The sequence below is a fragment of the Lacerta agilis genome, chromosome 3, assembly GCF_009819535.1.
Source record: "Lacerta agilis isolate rLacAgi1 chromosome 3, rLacAgi1.pri, whole genome shotgun sequence".
Classification (NCBI taxonomy): domain Eukaryota; kingdom Metazoa; phylum Chordata; class Lepidosauria; order Squamata; family Lacertidae; genus Lacerta; species Lacerta agilis.
The window spans coordinates 110,896,374-110,910,942 of record NC_046314.1 but is presented as its reverse complement, the minus strand read 5'-3'; the positions used below and the strand labels follow the sequence as shown (position 1 = coordinate 110,910,942).

The 14,569-nt window shown below is 43.6% G+C and overlaps 1 long non-coding RNA gene across 1 annotated transcript; it reads left to right on the top strand.

Annotated features, from left to right (window-relative positions):
- The first annotated feature begins 12,864 nt into the window (after positions 1 to 12,864).
- Positions 12,865 to 14,085, top strand: LOC117044736. Its single transcript, XR_004426327.1, has 3 exons — positions 12,865 to 13,034; positions 13,636 to 13,762; positions 13,867 to 14,085. It is a non-coding gene; the product is annotated as an uncharacterized LOC117044736 (long non-coding RNA).
- Positions 14,086 to 14,569: the final 484 nt, after the last annotated feature.

Sequence of the window (14,569 nt, the reverse complement as noted above, 5' to 3'; positions counted from 1 at the left end):
TTGAGGTTTTCTACAATCAAGTATATGAATTTTATGCAATAAATAAATTCAAAGACCCCTCCTAGATCTGTCCGAATTTATTCAGTCCCCATATAAACTGCTTTTAGTTTTTAACTTCTAACATACCTCGCATTTTCTGTAGCAGCTATAGGGTTTCCCATGCATTTGGAATTCCCTGGAAATGGCCAGAAACAGCAGCCGGAAGCAGTGTCTGGCTGAAAATCACTGGAATGTCCAGGAAAATGGTTGGCACTCCTATCTTTGGCAGGATATAGTGAAAGTCCACAAAGAATTTATAAAACCATTATATGAGGTCTGGCAAAGGTACAAAGGTTTGCTAGAAAGAAAGACACCTAGGTGGCTTTCACCCACAGAGATTTTAACGATAAAAAAGATCAACACAGAAGAAGAAAATTGGATAACGTATGAAGATCTGCTAATTGAATCAGAAAAAGGCTGGAAAATTAAATCTTATGACCAGGTGGAGGGAAATTTGACAGGGTGGATCCAATACCACCAGGTGTATAATCTATTTAATGAGGATAAAAGAAAATATAACTTTGATAAGAAAAAATCGAAATTCCAAGAGGAAATATTAGAAGGAAAGGAGAAATTACTATCTAAAATGTATAATTATTTATTAGAGTGGTTCACAAAAGATGAAGAAATTAAAGAAGTAATGACAAGGTGGGCTATAGATGTAGGTCATAACATTCAATTTGAAATGTGGGAAAAATTATGGTGTGAACATATAAAATTTACAGCTTGTACAATCTTGAAGGAGAACATCATGAAAATGATGTATCGATGGTATCTCACGCCAGTAAGATTAGCAAAAATGTATAGAAGATATGACAAGAAGTGCTGGAAATGTGAGGAGAAAGATGGCGACTTCTATCATATGTGGTGGACATGTGATAAAATTAAGCAATTTTGGGAAGCAATCTATAATGAATTAAAGAAAATATTTAAATACACATTTCCAAAAAAAACCAGAAGCTTTCCTGATTGGCTTAGTTGGGGAAGAGATAAAAAAGAAAGGCCAAAGATTTTTCCTTTATGCCACCACAGCAGCAAGGACACTACTGGCGCAGTATTGGAAATTAAAAGATTTACCATCAGTTAATGATTGGAAAAGAAAATTATTGGAGTATTCAGAATTGGCGAAATTAACTGGGAGATTAAGAGAACAAAGAGATCAAAGGTTTCAAATGGAATGGGGTAAATTTTTAGATTATATGAAAGATTGTAAAAATTTGTAGCACTTTCGGGTTTGGTGGAATTCTTGCAGCAGGACAAAATGTAAAGACAAAAATGAAGAAAATAAGTTATTAAAATAGATGGAAAATAAGAAAAAGCGAGGGAGTAGCGGAAAATTAGAAAACCAGAGAAGAGAAGGAAGGAAGTCAGAAAACTCGACGGAGTTTTATGCAATATTGTAAAATATTATATGTCTAATATGTCTGTATCTTGTTTATTGAAAAATAAAAAATATATTTGCAAAAAAAAAGGAATGTCCAGGAAAATCAAGACGCATGGCAACCCATGTCGGAAGTCTTAAAAATAGCTCAAAAACATCATCATCATCATCATCATCATTATTAGAGATTTTTCATGATACCTTCAAAATGTTTGAGACTACAGCTGCCATCTGCTGAGGGTCAGGCAAATCTGTCTATATCGGTTCCTCATCTCTCCAGTCTTCAGCCTGGTTCTCTGGATTTTTGCATCAATTTGACTTCTTTACCACACACACACACACACACACACACAGATGTGCTCACAAAGATCTCCTCCACAAACTACCTTCGTCAAAACATACAGACAAGACTTCAAGAGTATTGATGCTGAAATGCATGGTTCTTAATGGACATAAGAGAAAGACATTTCAGCATGGAATCAGCTACGCTAATGGATCAAATGCATAACGTGTCAGGAGGAAGGGGCTGGCAGAGCAAAACCAGTTGGGTCAACAGACACTTAGTCCTTGGATGTAACCCTTTAATCTCGGGGTCGTGGGTTTGAGTCCCATGTTGGGTGAGAGATTCCAACATTGCAGAGGGTTGGACAAAATGCCTCTTGTGGTCCCTTTCGGCTCTATAAATCTGTGATTCTATTATTCTGTAACCTTGAAACTATATATTCTCCTATAGTTCCTAATTTACCTAGACAGGGCCTGAAAATGAGGCACAATATGAACATATGGCGCTTATACTGTACATATCCCAAAACAGAGCTTTCTTCTGCCTATTTCAGCATTGTCTACTTTGACTGGTAATAACTGTCCAGGTTTTCCTACCTGAGGAAACCTTGGGGACTGAACCTGAACCCCCCTTTTTATATATAGTTTTCTCACCAATTCCTCCTGTGAATTTAGGATCTGCTGTGTAATTCTGTGTGGTGACACAGTCATGTCGCCACAGGTGTCTAACTCGTTCTGCTTCCTGACGTGATCACATACACAAACTCGCTGTTCCCAAGGTGAAGCAACATTGAGGCTTATCACATTCTTTGAATACATCTTGCTCGTTATGGATAGAATCTCTTGTGGGAATCTGAAGTAATAATAATAATAATAATAATAATAATAATAATAATAATAATAATTTATTTCTACCCTGCCTATCTTGCTCGGTTTCCCCAACCACTCTGGGCGGCTTCCAACAGAAGGTTAAAAATACTTTAAATACATTTTGATCTGTCTCTAACCTCCAGGTTTTCATAGGATCATAGTGTTGGAATGCTTACTTGGTGCATTTGATGCTTTCGTTAAACCAAATGATGTGTTCCAAAAATACATGGATTACAGGGAAATGTAGACAAAAGTAGGAGGAGGGGGAGGAGGAGGGGGAGGAGAATTTATTAACTCACCTGGCTGGCTGGTTTACTCAGTCACTCTGGGCAACTTCCAAAACAAATAAAAACATAATAAAACATCAAAAACTTCCCAATACAGAAAGGGAGGTATCTGAAGAAGTGTGCATGCACACGAAAGCTCATACCAAGAACAAACTCAGTTGGTCTCTAAGGTGCTACTGGAAAGAATTTTCTATTTTGTTTCGATTAAGGGACCCAGGTGGCGCTGTGGGTTAAACCACAGAGCCTAGGGCTTGCTGATCAGAAGGTCGGCGGTTCGAATCCCTGCCACGGGGTGAGCTCCCGTTGCTCGGTCCCAGCTCCTGCCCACCTAGCAGTTCGAAAGCACGCCAAAGTGCAAGTAGATAAATAGGTACCGCTCCAGCGGGAAGGTAAACGGTGTTTCCGTGCGCTGCTCTGGTTCGTCAGAAGCAGCTTTGTCATGCTGGCCACATGACCCGGAAGCTGTCTGCGGACAAACGCCGGCTCCCTCGGCCTATAGAGCGAGATGAGCGCCGCAACCCCAGAGTCGGACACGACTGGACCTGATGGTCAGGGGTCCCTTTACCTTTATGGCAGACCAACACGGCTACCCACCTGTAACTTCCCAATACAGGACTGCCCTCAGATCAGTGGTGGAGGATCCCTCTCCGGCACCCAGGGCAAGGCATCCTGTATGGAGTGCGCATACACAGTGACCATACGAGCTGCCAAGCATGCGCAGTCCTTACGGGCTACCGCGTGTGCGCACTACGTACAGGATGCCACATGTGCACACTCTGTACGGGCTGCCCCGTCCTGGGTGCCGGAGAGGGTTCCTGCAAAATAATGATAGACAGTATTTCCCCTGAGGTCATCAAGGCCAATGTTGACTGGTGGGCCCCAGTGCTTGCAGCCCTGTTTACCAGCATAGATCAATCAGCTACCATCCCAAAGGATTGGGGAGTAGCAATCATTATCCCCATATTCAAGAAAGGGAGCAAATCCAACCCTGCTAATTATAGACCAGTTAGCCTACTAAGTGTAATCAGTAAACTCTACCCTGCCCGTTTACGCAATAAACTTGTGGACTGGATGGAGCAAGAACATGTGCTTACAAAAGCACAAGCTGGGTTCAGGGAATATTGGTCAATCATAGATCAAGGCCTAATACTCCCAACACCTTGTGGGAAAATACACCACCATAAAGGAGGATCCCTCTATGCAGCCTTTATAGATTTTAAATCTGCTTTTGATTTGATATCATATGATATCAAAGAGGAAATTAAGTGCTTCAAACATAGACAGATGATTACTGCTTCTCATCCACAGTTTAAACGAAAACACCAGGGTCCGAGTTAGCTGTGATTGACAGGGCCATTTATCTGTTGTTGTTCAGTCGTTCAGTCGTGTCCGACTCTTCGTGACCCCATGGACCATAGCACGCCAGGCACGCCTATCCTTCACTGCCTCCCGCAGTTTGGCCAAACTCATGTTAGTAGCTTCGAGAACACTATCCAACCATCTCATCCTCTGTCGTCCCCTTCTCATTGTGCCCTCCATCTTTCCCAACATCAGGGTCTTTTCCAGGGAGTCTTCTCTTCTCATGAGGTGGCCAAAGTACTGGAGCCTCAACTTCAGGATCTGTCCTTCTAGTGAGCACTCAGGGCTGATTTCTTTGAGAATGGATAGGTTTGATCTTCTTGCAGTCCATGGGACTCTCAAGAGTCTCCTCCAGCACCATAATTCATGTGTCCTAGCTCCCATTTTATTCAGTTTCTATATTCATTCATAAGGAGGGAAAATGGAGGAAGGAAATGCTCACCCCCAAAAACTGGCCTGATACTCCTGTATGCGGACGACGCGTTCCTATTTTCCTTCTCCTGTGTGGGTCTAAGGAAACTACCATCGAAAAGTTCTTCCTAATGCTTAGCCAGAATTTCCTTTCTTGTAACTGGAAGCCATTGGTTTGAGTCCTACCACCCAGGGCAGGAGAAAGCAAGCTTGCTTTCCATGGGACAGCCCTTTAGAGATTTGGAAAGCATATTGCTTCTCAGACATATATTCTCCAGGCTAAACATACCCAACTCCCTCAACCCTTCCTTATAAAGCCTAGTTTCCAGACTGAATGCAGGAGTCTGCGTTGGCCATCTTTCATGGATACTTTAGTTGAGATTTATGCATTGCAGGGGGTTGGATTAGATTAACCTTGGGTGTCCCCTACAGCCCTATGATTCCATGACAATATTGGAAGAGCGTTTCAGCTTGGGAAGGCCTGCCCCTAATCATGATGTTCCTCTTGTTTGAGGATTGCCAAATTCAGCCTGAAGCCAAACTGATGGATTTCAGGAACCTTGGTGCTCCATGGAAGGAACGGGAAGATCTATTGCATCACCAAATATCTTTTTGACTGGTAGATATCTAAGAGGGCATCTTGTCCCAGAGAATTTTTTCCTCAATGCTATAATTCATGGTTAGTGGCTTTCTCCTATGATGCACATCTTATTCCTGGGAGTACCAAATTCACGCACAATTGCCTCACAAGCTCATATTCCGTCTAGGTCCGTCAAGCAGTGAGCATCACCTCTTATAAATAAGAAGGAAGCTCTTTCCCATTCCATCTCCACATGACCGTTGAGTTAGTCAGTATTTTTAAGGGGCAAACAACAAATTATCCTGCTCTGAACCTATTTAAATCAGGAAAGGCTGATCTGTCTTTCTCCAGATGTTGCCAGCCTACAGATCTCCCTCACCCTTGATCCCTTGCCATACTGGCTGTTGGGGCCAATGGGAGGTGGACTCCAACAACATCCGGCGAGCCACAGGATGATTTAAAGGATAAGCCAGAGCAATACCTTCCCGCCAGAGCAATACCTATTTATCTACTTGCACTTCATTCTTTCAAACTGCTAGGTGGGCAGGAGCAGGGACTGAACAACGGGAGCTCACCCCATCGCAGGGATTCGAACTGTCAACCTTCTGATTGGCAAGCCCTAGGCTCTGTGGGTTAGACCATAGTGCCACCCGCGTCCCAATTATGTATGTAATGCAGCATTAAAAACTGCAGAATCTGACAATGTTCTCTCTCACACACAGATAACGTCAGGATGCTGGCTGAGTTACATCCATAGCCTGAACATTTTCCGGCCTCTGCAACCTGCTTTGCTACGCATTTGAGCTTTTAATGGAGCTGATTCCATGGTGATTGTTTTCCTTCTTCTGCTAATTAAAAATCATGCATTTGAGCACCTATGTTCTTTGTGTCTCTGTGCATTCCCACAACTGAATGAGCTACTTTATTTCAATGTGCCTTGGAGAGACACTTCCACACAGATGTCCTGTTCACATTTCAGACAGAAGATGCTCCAGACACATCTGCTGTCTTGCTCACCCAATTTAAAAAGACACAGGGTTTGCCCGTTTTTTACCTGCCTTGCAGTGCAGTCCCACCGGTCTGTACATTGTGCGATTTCTTGGATTGGCTTCTGTTCTTTGCCCATTCCCCAAAATGGGTTTCTGTGGGTTTCTCAAGTGGATTCCACAGCTTCCTGATATTTCGTCATTAAAGAACCTCAGTATACAGCAACAAAACAAACACCACTGTGAGAGGTATTGTGCCTCTGAATACCAGGAGGTGGGAATCGTAAGGAAGCAGAGTTCTGTTGGGGTCATGTCCAGCTTGCAGACTTCCCATGGGCACCTAGTTGACCACTTCAAGGACAGAATGCTACACTAGGTGGGCCAATGGCCTGATCCTGCAGGCTCCCCTTATGAAACTGGATGGGGGAAGGCTGACTTGAGGAAGCTCAGCGCAAGACACAAGAAAGCTTTCTGGAGATGTTGGAGCACAGAGGTGGATGGAGCTACCTAGGGTGGGTGAAGGTGCAACAGAGGCTACAGGAGCACAGGGCACCAAGGTACCATCATGAGAGGAAGCAAGAGCAAAGAAGAGTGAAGTACTGCTAAGAGCAGCCAGATCCAGGACAGGTGTCGGGGGGAAGGTGGTGGAACTTTCTTGGATTTGACGCGGAGCCCTCCTCAACGCAACCCTACACCAAACATCAACTGTGACAGAAGGGCCTGGAAAAACTCTCTATACCTGCTGACCCATTTCTACTTATCACACCCACATCCTGGCCATTAGCAGGTGTCAGCAAGTTCTATACTCGCTGACGCCTGCTGAACCGTCTGAGATTGCCTAGCGTCCTTGTACAAAGCAACATTTATGTCTGAGCCTGCCAAGTCGCTGTAGCCTTGTATCTTTATCACAAGGATGTGGGTGGCCCCGTGGGCCTGCCAATCAGAAGGCTGGTGGTTCGAATCCCTGCGGTGGAGTGAGCTCCCTTTGCTCTGTCCCAGCTCCTGCCAACTCAGCAGTTTGAAAGCACGCCAGTGCAAGCAGATAAATAGGTACTGCTGTGGCGGGAAGGTAACCGGCGTTTCCGTGCACTCTGGTTTCCATCACGGTGTCCCGTTGCATCAGAAGCAGTTTATTCATGCTGGCCACATGACCCAGAAAGCTGCCTGTGGACAAACGCCGGCTCCCTCAACCTGAAAATGAGATGAGCGCTGCAACCCCATAGTCACCTTTGACTGGACTTAACCGACGGAGTCCTTTACCTGTATCTTTATGTGAATGAAAGCAACATTATGCCTGAGGTTTTGAGCAGCTGCAGCCTTGAGTGAAAAAGCGACTTTATCATTTCTTACAAGTGTTGTCTTGCTTGGACTAGTATCAACTCTCCAGATTTTCAAACGGGAGTCTCATCTGACAAGTACCTGCAGACACAGAGGGCGAACTTAGGACCTTTCCCTCGTACAAGGGCCCCAGAGCACCAGCCCTTGCAGCCTCCTTCTGAAACTCTTTAGGCCAAATGGGTTTTATTCCAAATGGGTAAAAAACTAGCAAATGGGCTTCCTCCCAAAATGCCTTCAGCTGATCAGGAACAACATGCTTGAACACACACACACAGAGAGAGAGAGAGAGAGAGAGAGAGAGAGAGAGAGAGAGAGAGAGAGAGAGAGAGAGAGAGAGATTTAAAAGAACATCTTATTTCTGAGGCTTTATCCTGAATGTCATGGTCTATTAGTAGTGGCTTCCTCATGGGATGTTTACAGATTGCCATCTATGGGCAGGGGCCTTAAATCAAGTCCTGAAACATGTAATTCAACTTGGCCACAGGGTTTCTGCCCCTACCCACCACTGGCTTGTGGCCCCCAGAAAGTCATTCAGAAGGGAATGTGGCCCCACCTTTTCTTTACATGAATATACCTCAAACTCCTCCTCCTCTTTCTCTCTAGCCGCTGCTGTCGTTCGACGACCTATAAATGAGGAGCCCCTTCTGTTCCCTCCTCTGTGCGATCTCAGAGTTTCCAGCAAATCAAAGCAGGCATGAAGTTCTCCCACTTGTTCTCTGTTTTTTTCCTCTTTTCTTCCCTCTTCCTGCTAAGGGATTCAGGTATTGTACAGAGTTTGCTTAGATTGTGGCTGGCAATGCTGCTGTAATGGGGAAGGGGTTTGCGTACCAATGGCAAAGTTCCCAGAAGCAGTGCTGTTTGCTATGTTATGCACACACAAAAAGTATTATAAATATTAGGGTGAGGGTGGTTTTGGGGCGGAGTGGTGGGTTAAAACAGAAAGTTTTATTATTTTGTTTTAGAAAATGATTTGGTTTTATTTCTTAATGTTTCCGTCGTGTTGTGGCTTGTGGAAAAGAGCATGGTTTCAAATGAAATCTTAAATTCAAACAAATAAAATTGAATGTAGTTCAGATGCTAAAAGCTCATAATCCTGGGACAGATACCAAAAACCTTTTCTTTTTGAGAGAGAGAGACTGAACCAACAATTTCTTTCTATTTTTTAAATTTAAAATAACCAGATATCTTGTTTTTGAGGCTGAGTATTAAAATGATTGACCCTAGGACATTTATACAGTCGCACCTCGGAAGTCAAACAGAATCCGTTCAGGAAGTCCATTCGACTTCCAAAACGTTTCTGATTGGCTGCAGAAAGCAGAGAACGGACTTAAAATGCTGTAGCTGGCAAGGAGCCCTAGCTCGAAGCAAACCAACATTTTTCTTTCTTGCCTTTAAGCTCATGCTTTTAAACCAACTTACCCACCACAATCGAAGGAGGAATGTAAAAAAGCCGAAGGGAAGTGCATGCGGGAGAGGTGCATGACTGCCTGGAAAAGAATCGGGAAATGCGTGCCAAACGACGTCTGCTGCAAACTTCCGTAAGAGCTCCCTGAGGCAGAGGTTGCCAGTCTTCCACTACAATTCCCATCAAACCCAGCCAGCATGGTCAGTGGTCGGGAGTGTGCGGAGTTGTAGTCATGCAACTGCAGGGTCCCAGGTTGGTGACGGATAGCCTAAAGCAGACACGTCCAACGTCCAACAGGTTGCGACCCACCATGCAATATCAAAAACTGGCAATGATCTACCACACTCTCCCATTGTCATTCTTCAACTTCAACATACAGTGGTGCCCCGCTAGACGAATGCCTCGCTAGACGAAAAACTCGCTAGACGAACGGCATTCGTCTAGCGGAAGCCACCCCGCAAGACGAAAAAGTCAATGGGGCTGCTTCGCAAGACGAAAAATTTTCGTCTTTTTTTTTCGTTTAGCGGAGCGCGGCTGTCATTGCCGCTTCGCTAGACGAAAAAACCGCTAGATGAAAAATTCGTAGAACGAATTATTTTCATCTAGCAGGGCACCACTGTATTATATTTAGCTGGGGAAACCCAGCCAAACTTGAGTATAAGCTCCCTGAGGAGATGACTCTGGAAAAGCTGTTTTGCCTGCTTGTTCACTATTGTGTGAGACAAGAACAACAATAGTCTGTGTCAATCATTCAGGGTGGTTTTTAATAAACAATGATATAATCTATTTCCAAAGCAGGCCAACTTTGGCTATTTTCATCCATAATTCTGATCTGTTTTCTCATTTTTAAAAAAAGACTTCACCCAAACTATATATTCTTGAACGTTTTCACTCAGAATATTTATTCTAGGTAGAATCTACACACATATTTTTTAAAAATGCTGTGAAAATGCTTTCTTAAAAAAAAAAAGTTTTGAAAAATACATTGAATTTCTCATAGCTCACTTTCACCATCTAGTGCCACATTTGTATATCACAATTTACAACACATTTAAAACCTTTTATTCGCAGCTGTGTAGCTGAGTCCTTAGTTAGTGTCCCCCCTCAAAACATACTTGGATCTCTACCCCCAGTGCATTGGCTAAGCTGGCCAGGCTTGCATTACAATATTCTGTTACATGCAGCATCTGTTGAATAGCTAAGGCTGTAACCCAAATCTCCATTGCACCAGGTTGGATACAGCAGAATTCTTCCTCCATCTAGCTCTGTCAACCTCTGCTGGCCTCTGCTTGGGCCACAGCACGATAGAAAAATCACAGGATATGGTATTAGCCAGCATTTTAAAAAAGTATTTCTAGTCCTTATGACTGCATGCAATGTACCTTGAAGTTTCAGGAGCCACAGCAGTGCTTGAATAAGGTTTTGAGTGATTGAGGGCAAGACCTCAGGGTCATAGCTTGCTCCTCGCCCACTATTATAATTATTGTTATTTATTATATATTTTTATTTCTTTTTTTAAAATTTGTTTTGACTATGGCAGACCAACACGGCTACCTACCTGCAACTTTATTTATTTATTTATTTATTTATTTATTTATTTATTTATTTATTTATTTATTTATTTATTTTAAAAGGGCATATTCAGTTTTGGAAAATGATTGGGCAGATCATTTTATTTTAGAATCTTAGATGGAACACACAGAGCGTGGCTCCAGCTGCCCCTTTGGCAATTCTGGTGGGTTCTTGGCATCCATGATCACCGCAAAATGATGACGAGGTTCATGTGAGTGGTTCATCAGAGGCAGAGGCCAAGCAAGCTCTATAGAACACAGAATCTGGAAAAAAAAATGCAGTAACAAGGAGCTGAGTATATGTTTTGCTTCTCTTCCTTCAGGTAATGGAGCAGCACAAGTGTTGGCTGCTTTGGGGTTTTCTACAATCAAGTAGTATATGGATTTTATGCAATAAATAAATTCGAAGACCCCCCCCCCTCCTAGATCTGTCCGAATTTCTTCAGTTCCCATATTAAACTGCTCTTAGTTGTATACTTCTACCATACCTCATCATTTTATTATTGTCACTATTTGAGATTTTTCATGATACCTTCAAAAAGTTTGAGACTACAGTTGCCATCTGCTGAGGGTCAGGCAAATCTGTCTGCTTCGGTTCCTCATCTCTCCAGTCTTCAGTCTGGTTCTCTGGATTTTCGCATCAATTTGACTTCTTTACCACACACACACACAGAGAGAGAGGGGGGGGTGCTCAGAAAGATCTCCTCCACAAACTACCTTCTTCGAAACAAGCAGGCAAGACTTCAAGAGTGTTGATGCTGAAATGCATGGTTCTTAATGGACATAAGAGAAAGACATTTCAACATAGAATCAGCTACACTAATGGCTCAAATGCATAACGTCTCAGGAGGAAGAGGCTGGCAGAGCAAAACCAGCTGGGTCAACAGACACTTAGTCCTTGGATGTAAGCCTTTAATCTTGGGGTCGTGGGTTTGAGCCCCATGTTGGGTGAGAGATTCCAACATTGCAGAGGGTTGGACTAGATGCCTCTCGTGGCCCCTTTTGACTCTGTAAATCTGTGATTCTATTATTCTGTAACCTTGAAACTCACTTTAAGTGGCCAAAACCGTGATGTTACCTGTAGCAAAGAGAAAAACAATTTCTGATCCAGCAGTTTTGAAAGAAGAGAGGTTACAAATACCAGTACAGGTCAGGATTGTCTGAATTCTTAATGAAGAAACAAGCAATTACTCTGATTAAAAAGTTATTTAAATTGGGAGCACCTAGTGTGTGACTCTGTAGATTACGGTGGACTGTTACCTGTAAACAGTTGGCTGCATAATACTACACTTAAACAAAACAGTTAAAACACGGAAAAGTAAGAGATTTCTATGCACTCACTGAAAGTACAAGGAAGTATACCACTTTTATTTTGCAGGTGGTGTGCTCTCTGTCGAAACTTTGCTATGGTAAGAACTATGCCACGTAAAAATATGAAAAAGGCAATGTTCTGTGCAACGTTTGGACCAGGCCATGGAGAAATTCCTGCAGGGTGGGAGGTGTATATGAAGCAAGATCACAAAGGAAAAAAATGCTGATACATTTTCACTAGATTTCCCCTCCCCCCCCCCCAAGATGAAATGAAGAGCAAAATAAGAGCTTCCCTTCTCGCTGAATTTCCCATTCTCCAGAACCACAACCACCACCCTCCTAGAAGCCAGTCCCAAACATGAGCCCTCTATTGCAACAGAATAAATCTCAGGTGAATGGAGAAGGAAGAGACATTTGTACCTGACCTCTTTCTTTCTCCACACACACACACAGGGCCTGATTTAGGTTTGATGAGGTCCTAAGCTACTGAAGGCAAGGGGGCCTTTTATATGTCCAGCTGTCCTTTGTCAACAACAATTTGTTGCTGTTTTTTGTGTTGAATATATGCTATATGGTAATTTATGGACCTATCTAAAGTGATTTGCACATGTAGGCACCCTATATATAGAAATGAGCAAATCAGTGATATTTTAGGGAGCAGACGAACAGGCAGGGCCCATTATTTACATCACAGGAGCCAACACAACACAAAGCACTGTGGCTTATGCAGGTTTTATTTTATTTGTTTTTTATCTTATATTTTGGAAATGTACATCCAGGGTTTTCTCCTTTGAATTATTTGGGGGTCCGCAAGAGAGTGGGGCCCTAATCTATAGCCTGTTAAGCTTATACAGTACGTAAATCCAGCACTGCACACACACACAACCCGCACCAATTGCTGAAACGCCACAGAGAAACAAGGTCTAAGCAACACTGTAACTCTCTTGTTCCAGCCTGGATGAAGCCCTGAACAACACTCCTCTTAAGGAGTGGGAACATTGTGTTGCAAACCCCCACACATGTGCTCAGATTTCGGTGCTGCTGTTCCCAGCTGGCCATATGCAAAAAGCCACCTGACGTTCTCCCACAATACTCCTCCTTCGTCATTCCCTCTCTTCCCCATTTTCTGGAAACAGTCAGGCTCCGGAAGCTCTGAGACTGAGCCATGAAGATTACCTTCCTTCTGTCTTTTGTTATCGTCCTTCTATTGCCAGGTAAGATGTTTGGGGGCCACCCATCTTGAGCCTACAAGAAACATCCACCCATCTTCAGCAGGAAACATCCACCCTGTGGGCTGGGGGGAATTCTTTGCTGTTTTGATTGCATAGTCCTAGAAATATATTCATAGAGTTGGAAAGCAGCCGCGAGAGTCATCTAAGTCCATCCTGCAGCAATGCTGAAGCCACATCTAAAGAATCTCTGACAGATGGCCATCCAACATCGGTTAGGAAACCTTCACTGAAGGGGAGTCCACCACATTTTGATCGAGTCTGTTCCACTGTGGAACAGCTCTTACCATCAGAAAGTTGTTCCTAATGCTCAGCCAGAATTTATTTTATTGTAACTTGAAGCTGTTGGCTCGAGTCCTACGGCGAAACATGCCCAACATCCTCAACCCTTCCTCATAAGGCCTGGTTTCCAGACTGAATGCAGGAGTGTGCATTGGCAGGGGGTTGGACTAGATGAGGCTTGGGGCACCCCTTTCAACTCTACCGCTCTGTGATTCCATGACAATATTGGAAGAGTGTTTCAGCTTGGGAAGGCCTGCCCTTAATCCCAATGTTCCTCTTGTTTGTTTGTTTTTAACACTCCCAGGGTCTAACCAGGCCAGGCGTGAAAAATGTGCAGATGGCGTATGCAGAAATCTTAAGGAGTGTTACAGGGAGGAAAAGTTGTGGGGACCATGTCCCCAGGATCCGTCCCAGATCTTCTGCTGCTTTTGGTAAGCTGGCTCCCTCCCTCTTCACCTATCATATTGCGGGGGGCGGGGGAATCCTAACCTCTCATATTTCAGAATACCTTCATCCTGTTTACCTGTTCCCTTAGGGTAGGCGTCGATTATCCACCCAGGAGAAGATTCGGACGTTTCTGAATCCTGAGGCAATTTTCCTGTGACACGGGCTCTTTCTTCATCGCCACTCCCAGAGGCCTTGTGCATTTGAGCTTGTCAGCTAGTCAACCTTCCCCAAGGGGAAAGAACACCTTCTCTAACAAAAATCTTGCATTTTCCTCTTCTAATAAAAGCAATGCAGTTGGGCATATGAACCAGTGGTGTGTGCTAATTTCCATAAAGGGAGAAGGACGTTTCCTATCTCTGAAAAACAAACAGTTTCTACCTTTTGTAAAAATGAATGCTTCGCCCACCTCACCCTAGTCCCCATAATCTCCAGAACATAGATAACATTTTGGCTGCATGAACAAGGGGGATATGTACAGGCTGTTCTAGCAAAGACACTTCTCTTCTGTGCCAAGGACAGCTCAGACTTGCAGCCTGCATAAAGGAAGCAAATCTGCACATATCTCATGAAGTGGCTTATTTTGCATCTCCTCAGTTGCAAGGGGGAGAAGGGGGATTCTGTTCGCATTCAGGGGTGAAACTGCCTAACATGCACTCATCAGAACAATGCGTGGACCAAACCACAGTCATCCTTTGAAATTCACACTGCTCTGAATTTTGCACTGCAGTTTTCCAGCTGGGAAAAACACATACCCAAAATGCATATACTGCAATCTAGTGTGCATGAAAATG